A 14,374-nucleotide genomic window follows, 5' to 3' on the forward strand; every position below is an offset into this window, starting at 1 on the left:
CACGTTGCGCTCTGGGGCATTTCCTGTCGCGGGCGCGAGGCCTACCCACACAAGTGAGATATCATTTTTATCGGGAGACTTGGGGGAACGCTGGGTGGAAGGAAATTTGTGGCTCCTCTCAGATTCCAGAACTTTCTGCCACAGAAATGTGAGGAACATGTGTTTTTTTAGCCAAATTTTGAGGTTTGCAAAGGATTCTGGGTAACAGAACCTGGTCCGAGCCCCACAAGTCACCCCATCTTGGATTCCCCTAGGTCTCTATTTTTCAGAAATGCACAGGTTTGGTAGGTTTCCCTAGGTGCCGGCTGAGCTAGAGGCCAAAATCTACAGGTAGGCACTTTGCAAAAAACACCTCTGTTTTCTTTAAAAAATTTGGATATGTCCACGTTGCGCTCTGGGGCGTTTCCTGTCGCGGGCCCTAGGCCTACCCACACAAGTGAGGTATCATTTTTATCGGGAGACTTGGGGGAACGCTGGGTGGAAGGAAATTTGTGGCTCCACTCAGATTCCAGAACTTTCTGCCACAGAAATGTGAGGAACATGTGTTTTTTTAGCCAAATATTGAGGTTTGCAAAGGATTCTGGGTAACAGAACCTGGTCCGAGCCCCACAAGTCACCCATTCTTGGATTTCCCTAGGTCTCTAGTTTTCAGAAATTCACAGGTTTGGTAGGTTTCCCTAGGTGCCGGCTGAGCTAGAGGCCAAAATCTACAGGTAGGCACCTTGCAAAAAACACCTCTGTTTTCTTTAAAAAATTTGGATGTGTCCACGTTGGGCTTTGGGGCGTTTCCTGTCGCGGGCGCTAGTCCTACCCAGACAAGAGAGGTATCATTTTTATCGGGAGACTTGGGGGAATGCTGGGTGGAAGGAAATTTGTGGCTCCTCTCAGATTCTAGAACTTTCTGCCACAGAAATGTGAGGAACATGTGTTTTTTTAGCCAAATTTTGAGGTTTGCAAAGGATTCTGGGTAACAGTACCTGGCCGAGCCCCACAAGTTACCCCATCTTGGATTCCCCTAGGTCTCTAGTTTTCAGAAATGCACAGCTTTGGTAGGTTTCCCTAGGTGCCGGCTGAGATAGAGGCCAAAATCTACAGGTAGGCACTTTGCAAAAAACACCTCTGTTTTCTTTAAAAAATTTGGATGTGTCCACGTTGCGCTTTGGGGCGTTTCCTGTCGCGGGCGCTAGGCCTACCCACACAAGTGAGGTATCATTTTTATCGGGAGACTTGGGGGAACGCTGGGTGGAAGGAAATTTGTGGCTCCTCTCAGATTCCAGAACTTTCTGCCACAGAAATGTGAGGAACATGTGTTTTTTTAGCCAAATTTTGAGGTTTGCAAAGGATTCTGGGTAACAGAACCTGGTCCGAGCCCCACGAGTCACCCCATCTTGGATTCCCCGAGGTCTCTAGTTTGCAGAAATGCACAGGTTTGGTTGTTTTTCCCAGGTGCCGGCTGAGCTAGAGGCCAAAATCTACAGGTAGGCACTTTGCAAAAAACACCTCTGTTTTCTTTAAAAAAAAATGGGATGTGTCCACGTTGCGCTCTGGGGCATTTCCTGTCGCGGGCGCTAGGCCTACCCACACAAGTGAGGTATCATTTTTATCGGGAGACTTGGGGGAACGCTGGGTGGAAGGAAATTTGTTGCTCCTCTCAGATTCCAGAACTTTCTGCCACAGAAATGTGAGGAACATGTGTTTTTTAGCCAAATTTTGAGGTTTGCAAAGGATTCTGGGAAACAGAACCTGGTCCGAGCCCCACCAGTCACCCCATCTGGATTCCCCTAGGTCTCTAGTTTGCAGAAATGCACAGGTTTGGTAGGTTTTCCCAGGTGCCGGCTGAGCTAGAGGCCAAAATCTACAGGTAGGCACTTTGCAAAAAACACCTCTGTTTTCTTTGAAAAAAAAAGGGATGTGTCCACGTTGCGCTCTGGGGCATTTCCTGTCGCGGGCGCTAGGCCTACCCACACAAGTGAGGTATCATTTTTATCGGGAGACTTGGGGGAACGCTGGGTGGAAGGAAATTTGTTGCTCCTCTCAGATTCCAGAACTTTCTGCCACAGAAATGTGAGGAACATGTGTTTTTTTAGCCAAATTTTGAGGTTTGCAAAGGATTCTGGGTAACAGAACCTGGTCCGAGCCCCACAAGTCACCCATTCTTGGATTCCCCTAGGTCTCTAGTTTTCAGAAATTCACAGGTTTGGTAGGTTTCCCTAGGTGCCGGCTGAGCTAGAGGCCAAAATCTACAGGTAGGCACCTTGCAAAAAACACCTCTGTTTTCTTTCAAAAATTTGGATGTGTCCACGTTGTGCTTTGGGGCGTTTCCTGTCGCGGGTGCTAGGCCTACCCACACAAGTGAGGTATCATTTTTATCGGGAGATTTGGAGGAACGCTGGGTGGAAGGAAATTTGTGGCTCCTCTCAGATTCCAGAACTTTCTGCCACAGAAATGTGAGGAACATGTGTTTTTTTAGCCAAATTTTTAGGTTTGCAAAGGATTCTGGGTAACAGTACCTGGCCGAGCCCCACAAGTTACCCCATCTTGGATACCCCTAGGTCTCTAGTTTTCAGAAATGCACAGCTTTGGTAGGTTTCCCAAGGTGCCGGCTGAGCTAGAGGCCAAAATCTACAGGTAGGCACTTTGCAAAAAACACCTCTGTTTTCTTTAAAAAAAATGGGATGTGTCCACGTTGCGCTCTGGGGCATTTCCTGTCGCGGGCGCTAGGCCTACCCACACAAGTGAGATATCATTTTTATCGGGAGACTTGGGGGAACGCTGGGTGGAAGGAAATTTGTGGCTCCTCTCAGATTCCAGAACTTTCTGCCACAGAAATGTGAGGAACATGTGTTTTTTTAGCCAAATTTTGAGGTTTGCAAAGGATTCTGGGTAACAGAACCTGGTCCGAGCCCCACAAGTCACCCCATCTTGGATTCCCCTAGGTCTCTATTTTTCAGAAATGCACAGGTTTGGTAGGTTTCCCTAGGTGCCGGCTGAGCTAGAGGCCAAAATCTACAGGTAGGCACTTTGCAAAAAACACCTCTGTTTTATTTAAAAAATTTGGATATGTCCACGTTGCGCTTTGGGGCGTTTCCTGTCGCGGGCCCTAGGCCTACCCACACAAGTGAGGTATCATTTTTATCGGGAGACTTGGGGGAACGCTGGGTGGAAGGAAATTTGTGGCTCCACTCAGATTCCAGAACTTTCTGCCACAGAAATGTGAGGAACATGTGTTTTTTTAGCCAAATATTGAGGTTTGCAAAGGATTCTGGGTAACAGAACCTGGTCCGAGCCCCACAAGTCACCCATTCTTGGATTCCCCTAGGTCTCTAGTTTTCAGAAATTCACAGGTTTGGTAGGTTTCCCTAGGTGCCGGCTGAGCTAGAGGCCAAAATCTACAGGTAGGCACCTTGCAAAAAACACCTCTGTTTTCTTTCAAAAATTTGGATGTGTCCACGTTGTGCTTTGGGGTGTTTCCTGTCGCGGGTGCTAGGCCTACCCACACAAGTGAGGTATCATTTTTATCGGGAGATTTGGGGGAACGCTGGGTGGAAGGAAATTTGTGGCTCCTCTCAGATTCCAGAACTTTCTGCCACAGAATTGTGAGGAACATGTGTTTTTTTAGCCAAATTTTGAGGTTTGCAAAGGATTCTGGGTAACAGTACCTGGCCGAGCCCCACAAGTTACCCCATCTTGGATTCCCCTAGGTCTCTAGTTTTCAGAAATGCACAGCATTGGTAGGTTTCCCTAGGTGCCGGCTGAGCTAGAGGCCAAAATCTACAGGTAGGCACTTTGCAAAAAACACCTCTGTTTTCTTTTAAAAAAATGGGATGTGTCCACGTTGCGATCTGGGGCATTTCCTGTCGCGGGCGCTAGGCCTACCCACACAAGTGAGATATTATTTTTATCGGGAGACTTGGGGGAACGCTGGGTGGAAGGAAATTTGTGGCTCCTCTCAGATTCCAGAACTTTCTGCCACAGAAATGTGAGGAACATGTGTTTTTTTAGCCAAATTTTGAGGTTTGCAAAGGATTCTGGGTAACAGAAGCTGGTCCGAGCCCAACAAGTCACCCCATCTTGGATTCCCCTAGGTCTCTAGTTTTCAGAAATGCACAGGTTTGGTAGGTTTCCCTAGGTGCCGGCTGAGCTAGAGGCCAAAATCTACAGGTAGGCACTTTGCAAAAAACACCTCTGTTTTCTTTCAAAAATTTGGATGTGTCCACGTTGCGCTTTGGGGCGTTTCCTTTCGCGGGCGCTAGGCCTACCCACAGAAATGAGGTATCATTTTTATCGGGAGACTTGGGGGAACGCTGGGTGGAAGGAAATTTGTGGCTCCCCACAGATTCCAGAACTTTCTGCCACAGAAATGTGAGGAACATGTGTTTTTTTAGCCACATTTTGAGGTTTGCAAAGGATTCTGGGTAACAGAACCTGGTCCGAGCCCCACGAGTCACCCCATCTTGGATTCCCCTAGGTCTCTAGTTTGCAGAAATGCACAGGTTTGGTAGGTTTTCCCAGGTGCCGGCTGAGCTAGAGGCCAAAATCTACAGGTAGGCACTTTGCAAAAAACACCTCTGTTTTCTTTAAAAAAAAATGGGATGTGTCCACGTTGCGCTCTGGGGCATTTCCTGTCGCGGGCGCTAGGCCTACCCACACAAGTGAGGTATCATTTTTATCGGGAGACTTGGGGGAACGCTGGGTGGAAGGAAATTTGTTGCTCCTCTCAGATTCCAGAACTTTCTGCCACAGAAATGTGAGGAACATGTTTTTTTTTAGCCAAATTTTGAGGTTTGCAAAGGATTCTGGGTAACAGAACCTGGTCCGAGCCCGACGAGTCACCCCATCTTGGATTCCCCTAGGTCTCTAGTTTGCAGAAATGCACAGGTTTGGTAGGTTTTCCCAGGTGCCGGCTGAGCTAGAGGCCAAAATTTACAGGTAGGCACTTTGCAAAAAACACCTCTGTTTTCTTTCAAAAATTTGGATGTGTCCACGTTGCGCTTTGGGGCGTTTCCTTTCGCGGGCGCTAGGCCTACCCACAGAAATGAGGTATCATTTTTATCGGGAGACTTGGGGGAACGCTGGGTGGAAGGAAATTTGTGGCTCCCCACAGATTCCAGAACTTTCTGCCACAGAAATGTGAGGAACATGTGTTTTTTTAGCCACATTTTGAGGTTTGCAAAGGATTCTGGGTAACAGAACCTGGTCCGAGCCCCACGAGTCACCCCATCTTGGATTCCCCTAGGTCTCTAGTTTGCAGAAATGCACAGGTTTGGTAGGTTTTCCCAGGTGCCGGCTGAGCTAGAGGCCAAAATCTACAGGTAGGCACTTTGCAAAAAACACCTCTGTTTTCTTTAAAAAAAAATGGGATGTGTCCACGTTGCGCTCTGGGGCATTTCCTGTCGCGGGCGCTAGGCCTACCCACACAAGTGAGGTATCATTTTTATCGGGAGACTTGGGGGAACGCTGGGTGGAAGGAAATTTGTTGCTCCTCTCAGATTCCAGAACTTTCTGCCACAGAAATGTGAGGAACATGTTTTTTTTTAGCCAAATTTTGAGGTTTGCAAAGGATTCTGGGTAACAGAACCTGGTCCGAGCCCGACGAGTCACCCCATCTTGGATTCCCCTAGGTCTCTAGTTTGCAGAAATGCACAGGTTTGGTAGGTTTTCCCAGGTGCCGGCTGAGCTAGAGGCCAAAATTTACAGGTAGGCACTTTGCAAAAAACACCTCTGTTTTCTTTAAAAAAAATGGGATGTGTCCACGTTGCGCTCTGGGGCATTTCCTGTCGCGGGCGCTAGGCCTACCCACACAAGTGAGGTATCATTTTTATCGGGAGACATGGGGGAACGCTGGGTGGAAGGGAATTTGTGGCTCCTCTCAGATTCTAGAACTTTCTGCCACAGAAATGTGAGGAACACGTGTTTTTTTAGCCAAATTTTGAGGTTTGCAAAGGATTCTGGGTAACAGAACCTGGTCCGAGCTCCACAAGCCACCCCATCTTGGATTCCCCGAGGTCTCTAGTTTTCAGAAATTCACAGGTTTGGTAGTTTTCCCTAGGTGCCGGCTGAGGTAGAGGCCAAAATCTACAGGTAGGCACTTTGCAAAAAACACCTCTGTTTTCTTTCAAAAATTTGGATGTGTCCACGTTGCGCTATGGGGCGTTTCCTGTCAGGGGCGCTAGGCCTACCCACACAAGTGAGTTATCATTTTTATCGGGAGACTTGGGGGAACGCTGGGTGGAAGGAAATTTGTGTCTCCTCTCAGATTCCAGAACTTTCTGCCACAGAAATGTGAGGAACATGTGTTTTTTTAGCAAAATTTTGAGGTTTGCAAAAGATTCTGGGTAACAGAACCTGGTCCGAGCCCCACAAGTCATCCCATCTTAGATTCCCCTAGGTCTCTAGTTTTCAGAAATGCACAGGTTTGGTAGGTTTCCCTAGGTGCCGGCTGAGCTAGAGGCCAAAATCTACAGGTAGGCACTTTGCAAAAAACACCTCTGTTTTCTTTCAAAAATTTGGATGTGTCCACGTTGCACTTTGGGGCGTTTCCTGTCGCGGGCGCTAGGCCTACCCACACAAGTGAGGTATCATTTTTATCGGGAGACTTGGGGGAACGCTGGGTGGAAGGAAATTTGTGGCTCCTCTCAGATTCTAGAACTTTCTGCCACAGAAATGTGAGGAACATGTGTTTTTTTAGCCACATTTTGAGGTTTGCAAAGGATTCTGGGTAACAGAACCTGGTCCGAGCCCCACAAGTCACCCCATCTTGGATTCCCCTAGGTCTCCAGTTTTCAGAAATGCACAGGTTTGGTAGGTTTCCCTAGTTGCCGGCTGAGCTAGAGGCCAAAATCTACAGGTAGGCACTTTGCAAAAAACACCTCTGTTTTCTTTCAAAAATTTGGATGTGTCCACGTTGCGCTTTGGGGCGTTTTCTGTCGCGGGTGCTAGGCCTACCCACACAAGTGAGGTATCATTTTTATCGGGAGATTTGGGGGAAAGCTGGGTGGAAGGAAATTTGTGGCTCCTCTCAGATTCCAGAACTTTCTGCCACAGAAATGTGAGGAACATGTGTTTTTTTAGCCAAATTTTGAGGTTTGCAAAGGATTCTGGGTAACAGAACCTGGTCCGAGCCCCACGAGTCACCCCATCTTGGATTCCCCTAGGTCTCTAGTTTGCAGAAATGCACAGGTTTGGTAGGTTTTCCCAGGTGCCGGCTGAGCTAGAGGCCAAAATCTACAGGTAGGCACTTTGCAAAAAACACCTCTGTTTTCTTTAAAAAAAAATGGGATGTGTCCACGTTGCGCTCTGGGGCATTTCCTGTCGCGGGCGCTATGCCTACCCACACAAGTGAGGTATCATTTTTATCGGGAGACTTGGGGGAACGCTGGGTGGAAGGAAATTTGTTGCTCCTCTCAGATTCCAGAACTTTCTGCCACAGAAATGTGAGGAACATGTGTTTTTTTAGCCAAATTTTGAGGTTTGCAAAGGATTCTGGGTAACAGAACCTGGTCCGAGCCCCACGAGTCACCCCATCTTGGATTTCCCTAGGTATCTAGTTTGCAGAAATGCACAGGTTTGGTAGGTTTTCCCAGGTGCCGGCTGAGCTAGAGGCCAAAATCTACAGGTAGGCACTTTGCAAAAAACACCTCTGTTTTCTTTAAAAAAAATGGGATGTGTCCACGTTGCGCTCTGGGGCATTTCCTGTTGCGGGCGCTAGGCCTACCCACACAAGTGAGGTATCATTTTTATCGGGAGACTTGGGGGAACGCTGGGTGGAAGGGAATTTGTGGCTCCTCTCAGATTCTAGAACTTTCTGCCACAGAAATGTGAGGAACATGTGTTTTTTTAGCCAAATTTTGAGGTTTGCAAAGGATTCTGGGTAACAGAACCTGGTCCGAGCCCCACGAGTCACCCCATCTTGGATTCCCCTAGGTCTCTAGTTTTCAGAAATGCACAGGTTTGGTAGGTTTCCCTAGGTGCCGGCTGAGCTAGAGGCCAAAATCTACAGGTAGGCACTTAGCAAAAAAAAACTCTGTTTTCTTTCAAAACTTTGGATGTGTCCACGTTGGTCTTTGGGGCGTTTCCTGTCGCGGGCGCTAGTCCTACCCACACAAGTGAGGTATCATTTTTATCGGGAGACTTGGGGGAATGCTGGGTGGAAGGAAATTTGTGGCTCCTCTCAGATTCTAGAACTTTCTGCCACAGAAATGTGAGGAACATGTGTTTTTTTAGCCAAATTTTGAGGTTTGCAAAGGATTCTGGGTAACACAACCTGGTCCGAGCCCCACAAGTCACCCCATCTTGGATTCCCCTAGGTCTCTAGTTTGCAGAAATGCACAGGTTTGGTAGGTTTTCCCAGGTGCCGGCTGAACTAGAGGCCAAAATCTACAGGTAGGCACTTTGCAAAAAACACCTCTGTTTTCTTTAAAAAAAAATGGGATGTGTCCACGTTGCGCTCTGGGGCATTTCCTGTCGCGGGCGCTAGGCCTACCCACACAAGTGAGGTATCATTTTTATCGGGAGACTTGGGGGAACGCTGGGTGGAAGGAAATTTGTTGCTCCTCTCAGATTCCAGAACTTTCTGCCACAGAAATGTGAGGAACATGTTTTTTTTTAGCCAAATTTTGAGGTTTGCAAAGGATTCTGGGTAACAGAACCTGGTCCGAGCCCCACGAGTCACCCCATCTTGGATTCCCCTAGGTCTCTAGTTTGCAGAAATACACAGGTTTGGTAGGTTTCCCTAGGTGCCGGCTGAGGTAGAGGCCAAAATCTACAGGTAGGCACTTTGCAAAAAACAGCTCTGTTTTCTTTCAAAAATTTGGATGTGTCCACGTTGCGCTTTGGGGCGTTTCCTGTCAGGGGCGCTAGGCCTACCCACACAAGTGAGTTATCATTTTTATCGGGAGACTTGGGGGAACGCTGGGTGGAAGGAAATTTGTGTCTCCTCTCAGATTCCAGAACTTTCTGCCACAGAAATGTGAGGAACATGTGTTTTTTTAGCAACATTTTGAGGTTTGCAAAAGATTCTGGGTAACAGAACCTGGTCCGAGCCCCACAAGTCATCCCATCTTGGATTCCTCTAGTTCTCTAGTTTTCAGAAATGCACAGGTTTGGTAGGTTTCCCTAGGTGCCGGCTGAGCTAGAGGCCAAAATCTACAGGTAGGCACTTTGCAAAAAACACCTCTGTTTTCTTTCAAAAATGTGGATGTGTCCACGTTGCACTTTGGGGCGTTTTTTGTGTCGCGGGCGCTAGGCCTACCCACACAAGTGAGGTATCATTTTTATCGGGAGACTTGGGGGAACGCTGGGTGGAAGGAAATTTGTGGCTCCTCTCAGATTCTAGAACTTTCTGCCACAGAAATGTGAGGAACATGTGTTTTTTTAGCCACATTTTGAGGTTTGCAAAGGATTCTGGGTAACAGATCCTGGTCCGAGCCCCACAAGTCACCCCATCTTGGATTCCCCTAGGTCTCTAGTTTTCAGAAATGCACAGGTTTGGTAGGTTTCCCTAGTTGCCGGCTGAGCTAGAGGCCAAAATCTACAGGTAGGCACTTTGCAAAAAACACCTCTGTTTTCTTTCAAAAATTTGGATGTGTCCACGTTGCGCTTTGGGGCGTTTCCTGTCGCGGGTGCTAGGCCTACCCACACAAGTGAGGTATCATTTTTATCGGGAGATTTGGGGGAAAGCTGGGTGGAAGGAAATTTGTGGCTCCTCTCAGATTCCAGAACTTTCTGCCACAGAAATGTGAGGAACATGTGTTTTTTTAGCCAAATTTTGAGGTTTGCAAAGGATTCTGGGTAACAGAACCTGGTCCGAGCCCCACAAGCCACCCCATCTTGGATTCCCCTAGGTCTCTAGTTTTCAGAAATGCACAGGTTTGGTAGTTTTCCCTAGGTGCCGGCTGAGGTAGAGGCCAAAATCTACAGGTAGGCACTTTGCAAAAAACAGCTCTGTTTTCTTTCAAAAATTCGGATGTGTCCACGTTGCGCTTTGGGGCGTTTCCTGTCAGGGGCGCTAGGCCTACCCACACAAGTGAGTTATCATTTTTATCGGGAGACTTGGGGGAACGCTGGGTGGAAGGAAATTTGTGTCTCCTCTCAGATTCCAGAACTTTCTGCCACAGAAATGTGAGGAACATGTGTTTTTTTAGCAAAATTTTGAGGTTTGCAAAAGATTCTGGGTAACAGAACCTGGTCCGAGCCCCACAAGTCATCCCATCTTGGATTCCTCTAGGTCTCTAGTTTTCAGAAATGCACAGGTTTGGTAGGTTTCCCTAGGTGCCGGCTGAGCTAGAGGCCAAAATCTACAGGTAGGCACTTTGCAAAAAACACCTCTGTTTTCTTTAAAAAATGTGGATGTGTCCACGTTGCACTTTGGGGCGTTTTCTGTCGCGGGCGCTAGGCCTACCCACACAAGTGAGGTATCATTTTTATCGGGAGACTTGGGGGAACGCTGGGTGGAAGGAAATTTGTGGCTCCTCTCAGATTCTAGAACTTTCTGCCACAGAAATCTGAGGAACATGTGTTTTTTTAGCCACATTTTGAGGTTTGCAAAGGATTCTGGGTAACAGATCCTGGTCCGAGCACCACAAGTCACCCCATCTTGGATTCCCCTAGGTCTCTAGTTTTCAGAAATGCACAGGTTTGGTAGGTTTCCCTAGTTGCCGGCTGAGCTAGAGGCCAAAATCTACAGGTAGGCACTTTGCAAAAAACACCTCTGTTTTCTTTCAAAAATTTGGATGTGTCCACGTTGCGCTTTGGGGCGTTTCCTGTCGCGGGTGCTAGGCCTACCCACACAAGTGAGGTATCATTTTTATCGGGAGATTTGGGGGAAAGCTGGGTGGAAGGAAATTTGTGGCTCCTCTCAGATTCCAGAACTTTCTGCCACAGAAATGTGAGGAACATGTGTTTTTTTAGCCAAATTTTGAGGTTTGCAAAGGATTCTGGGTAACAGAACCTGGTCCGAGCCCCACGAGTCACCCCATCTTGGATTCCCCTAGGTCTCTAGTTTGCAGAAATGCACAGGTTTGGTAGGTTTTCCCAGGTGCCGGCTGAGCTAGAGGCCAAAATCTACCGGTAGGCACTTTGCAAAAAACACCTCTGTTTTCTTTAAAAAAAAATGGGATGTGTCCACGTTGCGCTCTGGGGCATTTCCTGTCGCGGGCGCTAGGCCTACCCACACAAGTGAGGTATCATTTTTATCGGGAGACTTGGGGGAACGCTGGGTGGAAGGAAATTTGTTGCTCCTCTCAGATTCCAGAACTTTCTGCCACAGAAATGTGAGGAACATGTGTTTTTTTAGCCAAATTTTGAGGTTTGCAAAGGATTCTGGGTAACAGAACCTGGTCCGAGCCCCACAAGCCACCCCATCTTGGATTCCCGTAGGTCTCTAGTTTTCAGAAATGCACAGGTTTGGTAGTTTTCCCTTGGTGCCGGCTGAGCTAGAGGCCAAAATCTACAGGTAGGCACTTAGCAAAAAAAACCTCTGTTTTCTTTCAAAACTTTGGATGTGTCCACGTTGGGCTTTGGGGCGTTTCCTGTCGCGGGCGCTAGTCCTACCCACACAAGTGAGGTATCATTTTTATCGGGAGACTTGGGGAATGCTGGGTGGAAGGAAATTTGTGGCTCCTCTCAGATTCTAGAACTTTCTGCCACAGAAATGTGAGGAACATGTGTTTTTTTAGCCAAATTTTGAGGTTTGCAAAGGATTCTGGGTAACACAACCTGGTCCGAGCCCCACAAGTCACCCCATCTTGGATTCCCCTAGGTCTCTAGTTTTCAGAAATGCACAGCTTTGCTAGGTTTCCCTAGGTGCCGGCTGAGATAGAGGCCAAAATCTACAGGTAGGCACTTTGCAAAAAACACCTCTGTTTTCTTTAAAAAAAAATGGGATGTGTCCACGTTGCGCTCTGGGGCATTTCCTGTTGCGGGCGCTAGGCCTACACACACAAGTGAGGTATCATTTTTATCGGGAGACTTGGCGGAACGCTGGGTGGAAGGGAATTTGTGGCTTCTCTCAGATTCTAGAACTTTCTGCCACAGAAATGTGAGGAACATGTGTTTTTTTAGCCAAATTTTGAGGTTTGCAAAGGATTCTGGGTAACAGAACCTGGTCCGAGCCCCACAAGCCACCCCATCTTGGATTCCCCTAGGTCTCTAGTTTTCAGAAATGCACAGGTTTGGTAGTTTTCCCTAGGTGCCGGCTGAGCTAGAGGCCAAAATCTACAGGTAGGCACTTTGCAAAAAACAGCTCTGTTTTCTTTCAAAAATTTGGATGTGTCCACGTTGCGCTTTGGGGCGTTTCCTGTCAGGGGCGGTAGGCCGACCCACACAAGTGAGTTATCATATTTATCGGGAGACTTGGGGGAACGCTGGGTGGAAGGAAATTTGTGTCTCCTCTCAGATTCCAGAACTTTCTGCCACATAAATGTGAGGAACATGTGTTTTTTTAGCAAAATTTTGAGGTTTGCAAAGGATTCTGGGTAACAGAACCTGGTCCGAGCCCCACAAGTCACCCCATCTTGGATTCCCCTAGGTCTCTATTTTTCAGAAATGCACAGGTTTCGTAGGTTTCCCTAGGTGCCGGCTGAGCTAGAGGCCAAAATCTACAGGTAGGCACTTTGCAAAAAACACCTCTGTTTTCTTTCAAAAATTTGGATATGTCCACGTTGCGCTTTGGGGCGTTTCCTGTCGCGGGCCCTAGGCCTACCCACACAAGTGAGGTATCATTTTTATCGGGAGACTTGGGGGAACGCTGGGTGGAAGGAAATTTGTGGCTCCTCTCAGATTCCAGAACTTTCTGCCACAGAAATGTGAGGAACATGTGTTTTTTTAGCCAAATTTTGAGGTTTGCAAAGGATTCTGGGTAACAGAACCTGGTCCGAGACCCACAAGTCACCCATTCTTGGATTCCCCTAGGTCTCTAGTTTTCAGAAATTCACAGGTTTGGTAGGTTTCCCTAGGTGCCGGCTGAGCTAGAGGCCAAAATCTACAGGTAGGCACCTTGCAAAAAACACCTGTTTTCTTTCAAAAATTTGGATGTGTCCACGTTGTGCTTTGGAGCGTTTCCTGTCGCGGGTGCTAGGCCTACCCACACAAGTGAGGTATCATTTTTATCGGGAGACTTGGGGGAACGCTGGGTGGAAGGTAATTTGTTGCTCCTCTCAGATTCCAGAACTTTCTGCCACAGAAATGTGAGGAACATGTGTTTTTTTAGCCACATTTTGAGGTTTGCAAAGGATTCTGGGTAACAGAACCTGGTCCGAGCCCCACGAGTCACCCCATCTTGGATTCCCCTAGGTCTCTAGTTTGCAGAAATGCACAGGTTTGGTAGGTTTTCCCAGGTGCCGGCTGAGCTAGAGGCCAAAATCTACAGGTAGGCACTTTGCAAAAAACACCTCTGTTTTCTTTAAAAAAAAATGGGATGTGTCCACGTTGCGCTCTGGGGCATTTCCAGTTGCGGGCGCTAGGCCTACACACACAAGTGAGGTATCATTTTTATCGGGAGACTTGGCGGAACGCTGGGTGGAAGGGAATTTGTGGCTCCTCTCAGATTCTAGAACTTTCTGCCACAAAAATGTGAGGAACATGTGTTTTTTAGCCAAATTTTGAGGTTTGCAAAGGATTCTGGGTAACAGAACCTGGTCCGAGCCCCACAAGCCACCCCATCTTGGATTCCCCTAGGTCTCTAGTTTTCAGAAATGCACAGGTTTGGTAGTTTTCCCTAGGTGCCGGCTGAGCTAGAGGCCAAAATCTACAGGTAGGCACTTTGCAAAAAACAGCTCTGTTTTCTTTCAAAAATTTGGATGTGTCCACGTTGCGCTTTGGGGCGTTTCCTGTCAGGGGCGGTAGGCCGACCCACACAAGTGAGTTATCATTTTTATCGGGAGACTTGGGGGAACGCTGGGTGGAAGGAAATTTGTGTCTCCTCTCAGATTCCAGAACTTTCTGCCACATAAATGTGAGGAACATGTGTTTTTTTAGCAAAATTTTGAGGTTTGCAAAGGATTCTGGGTAACAGAACCTGGTCCGAGCCCCACAAGTCACCCCATCTTGGATTCCCCTAGGTCTCTATTTTTCAGAAATGCACAGGTTTCGTAGGTTTCCCTAGGTGCCGGCTGAGCTAGAGGCCAAAATCTACAGGTAGGCACTTTGCAACAAACACCTCTGTTTTCTTTCAAAAATTTGGATATGTCCACGTTGCGCTATGGGGCGTTTCCTGTCGCGGGCCCTAGGCCTACCCACACAAGTGAGGTATCATTTTTATCGGGAGACTTGGGGGAACGCTGGGTGGAAGGAAATTTGTGGCTCCTCTCAGATTCCAGAACTTTCTGCCACAGAAATGTGAGGAACATGTGTTTTTTTAGCCAAATTTTGAGGTTTG

The sequence above is a fragment of the Pleurodeles waltl genome, chromosome 8 (genome assembly GCF_031143425.1).
Source record: "Pleurodeles waltl isolate 20211129_DDA chromosome 8, aPleWal1.hap1.20221129, whole genome shotgun sequence".
NCBI classification, from domain to species: Eukaryota; Metazoa; Chordata; class Amphibia; order Caudata; family Salamandridae; genus Pleurodeles; species Pleurodeles waltl.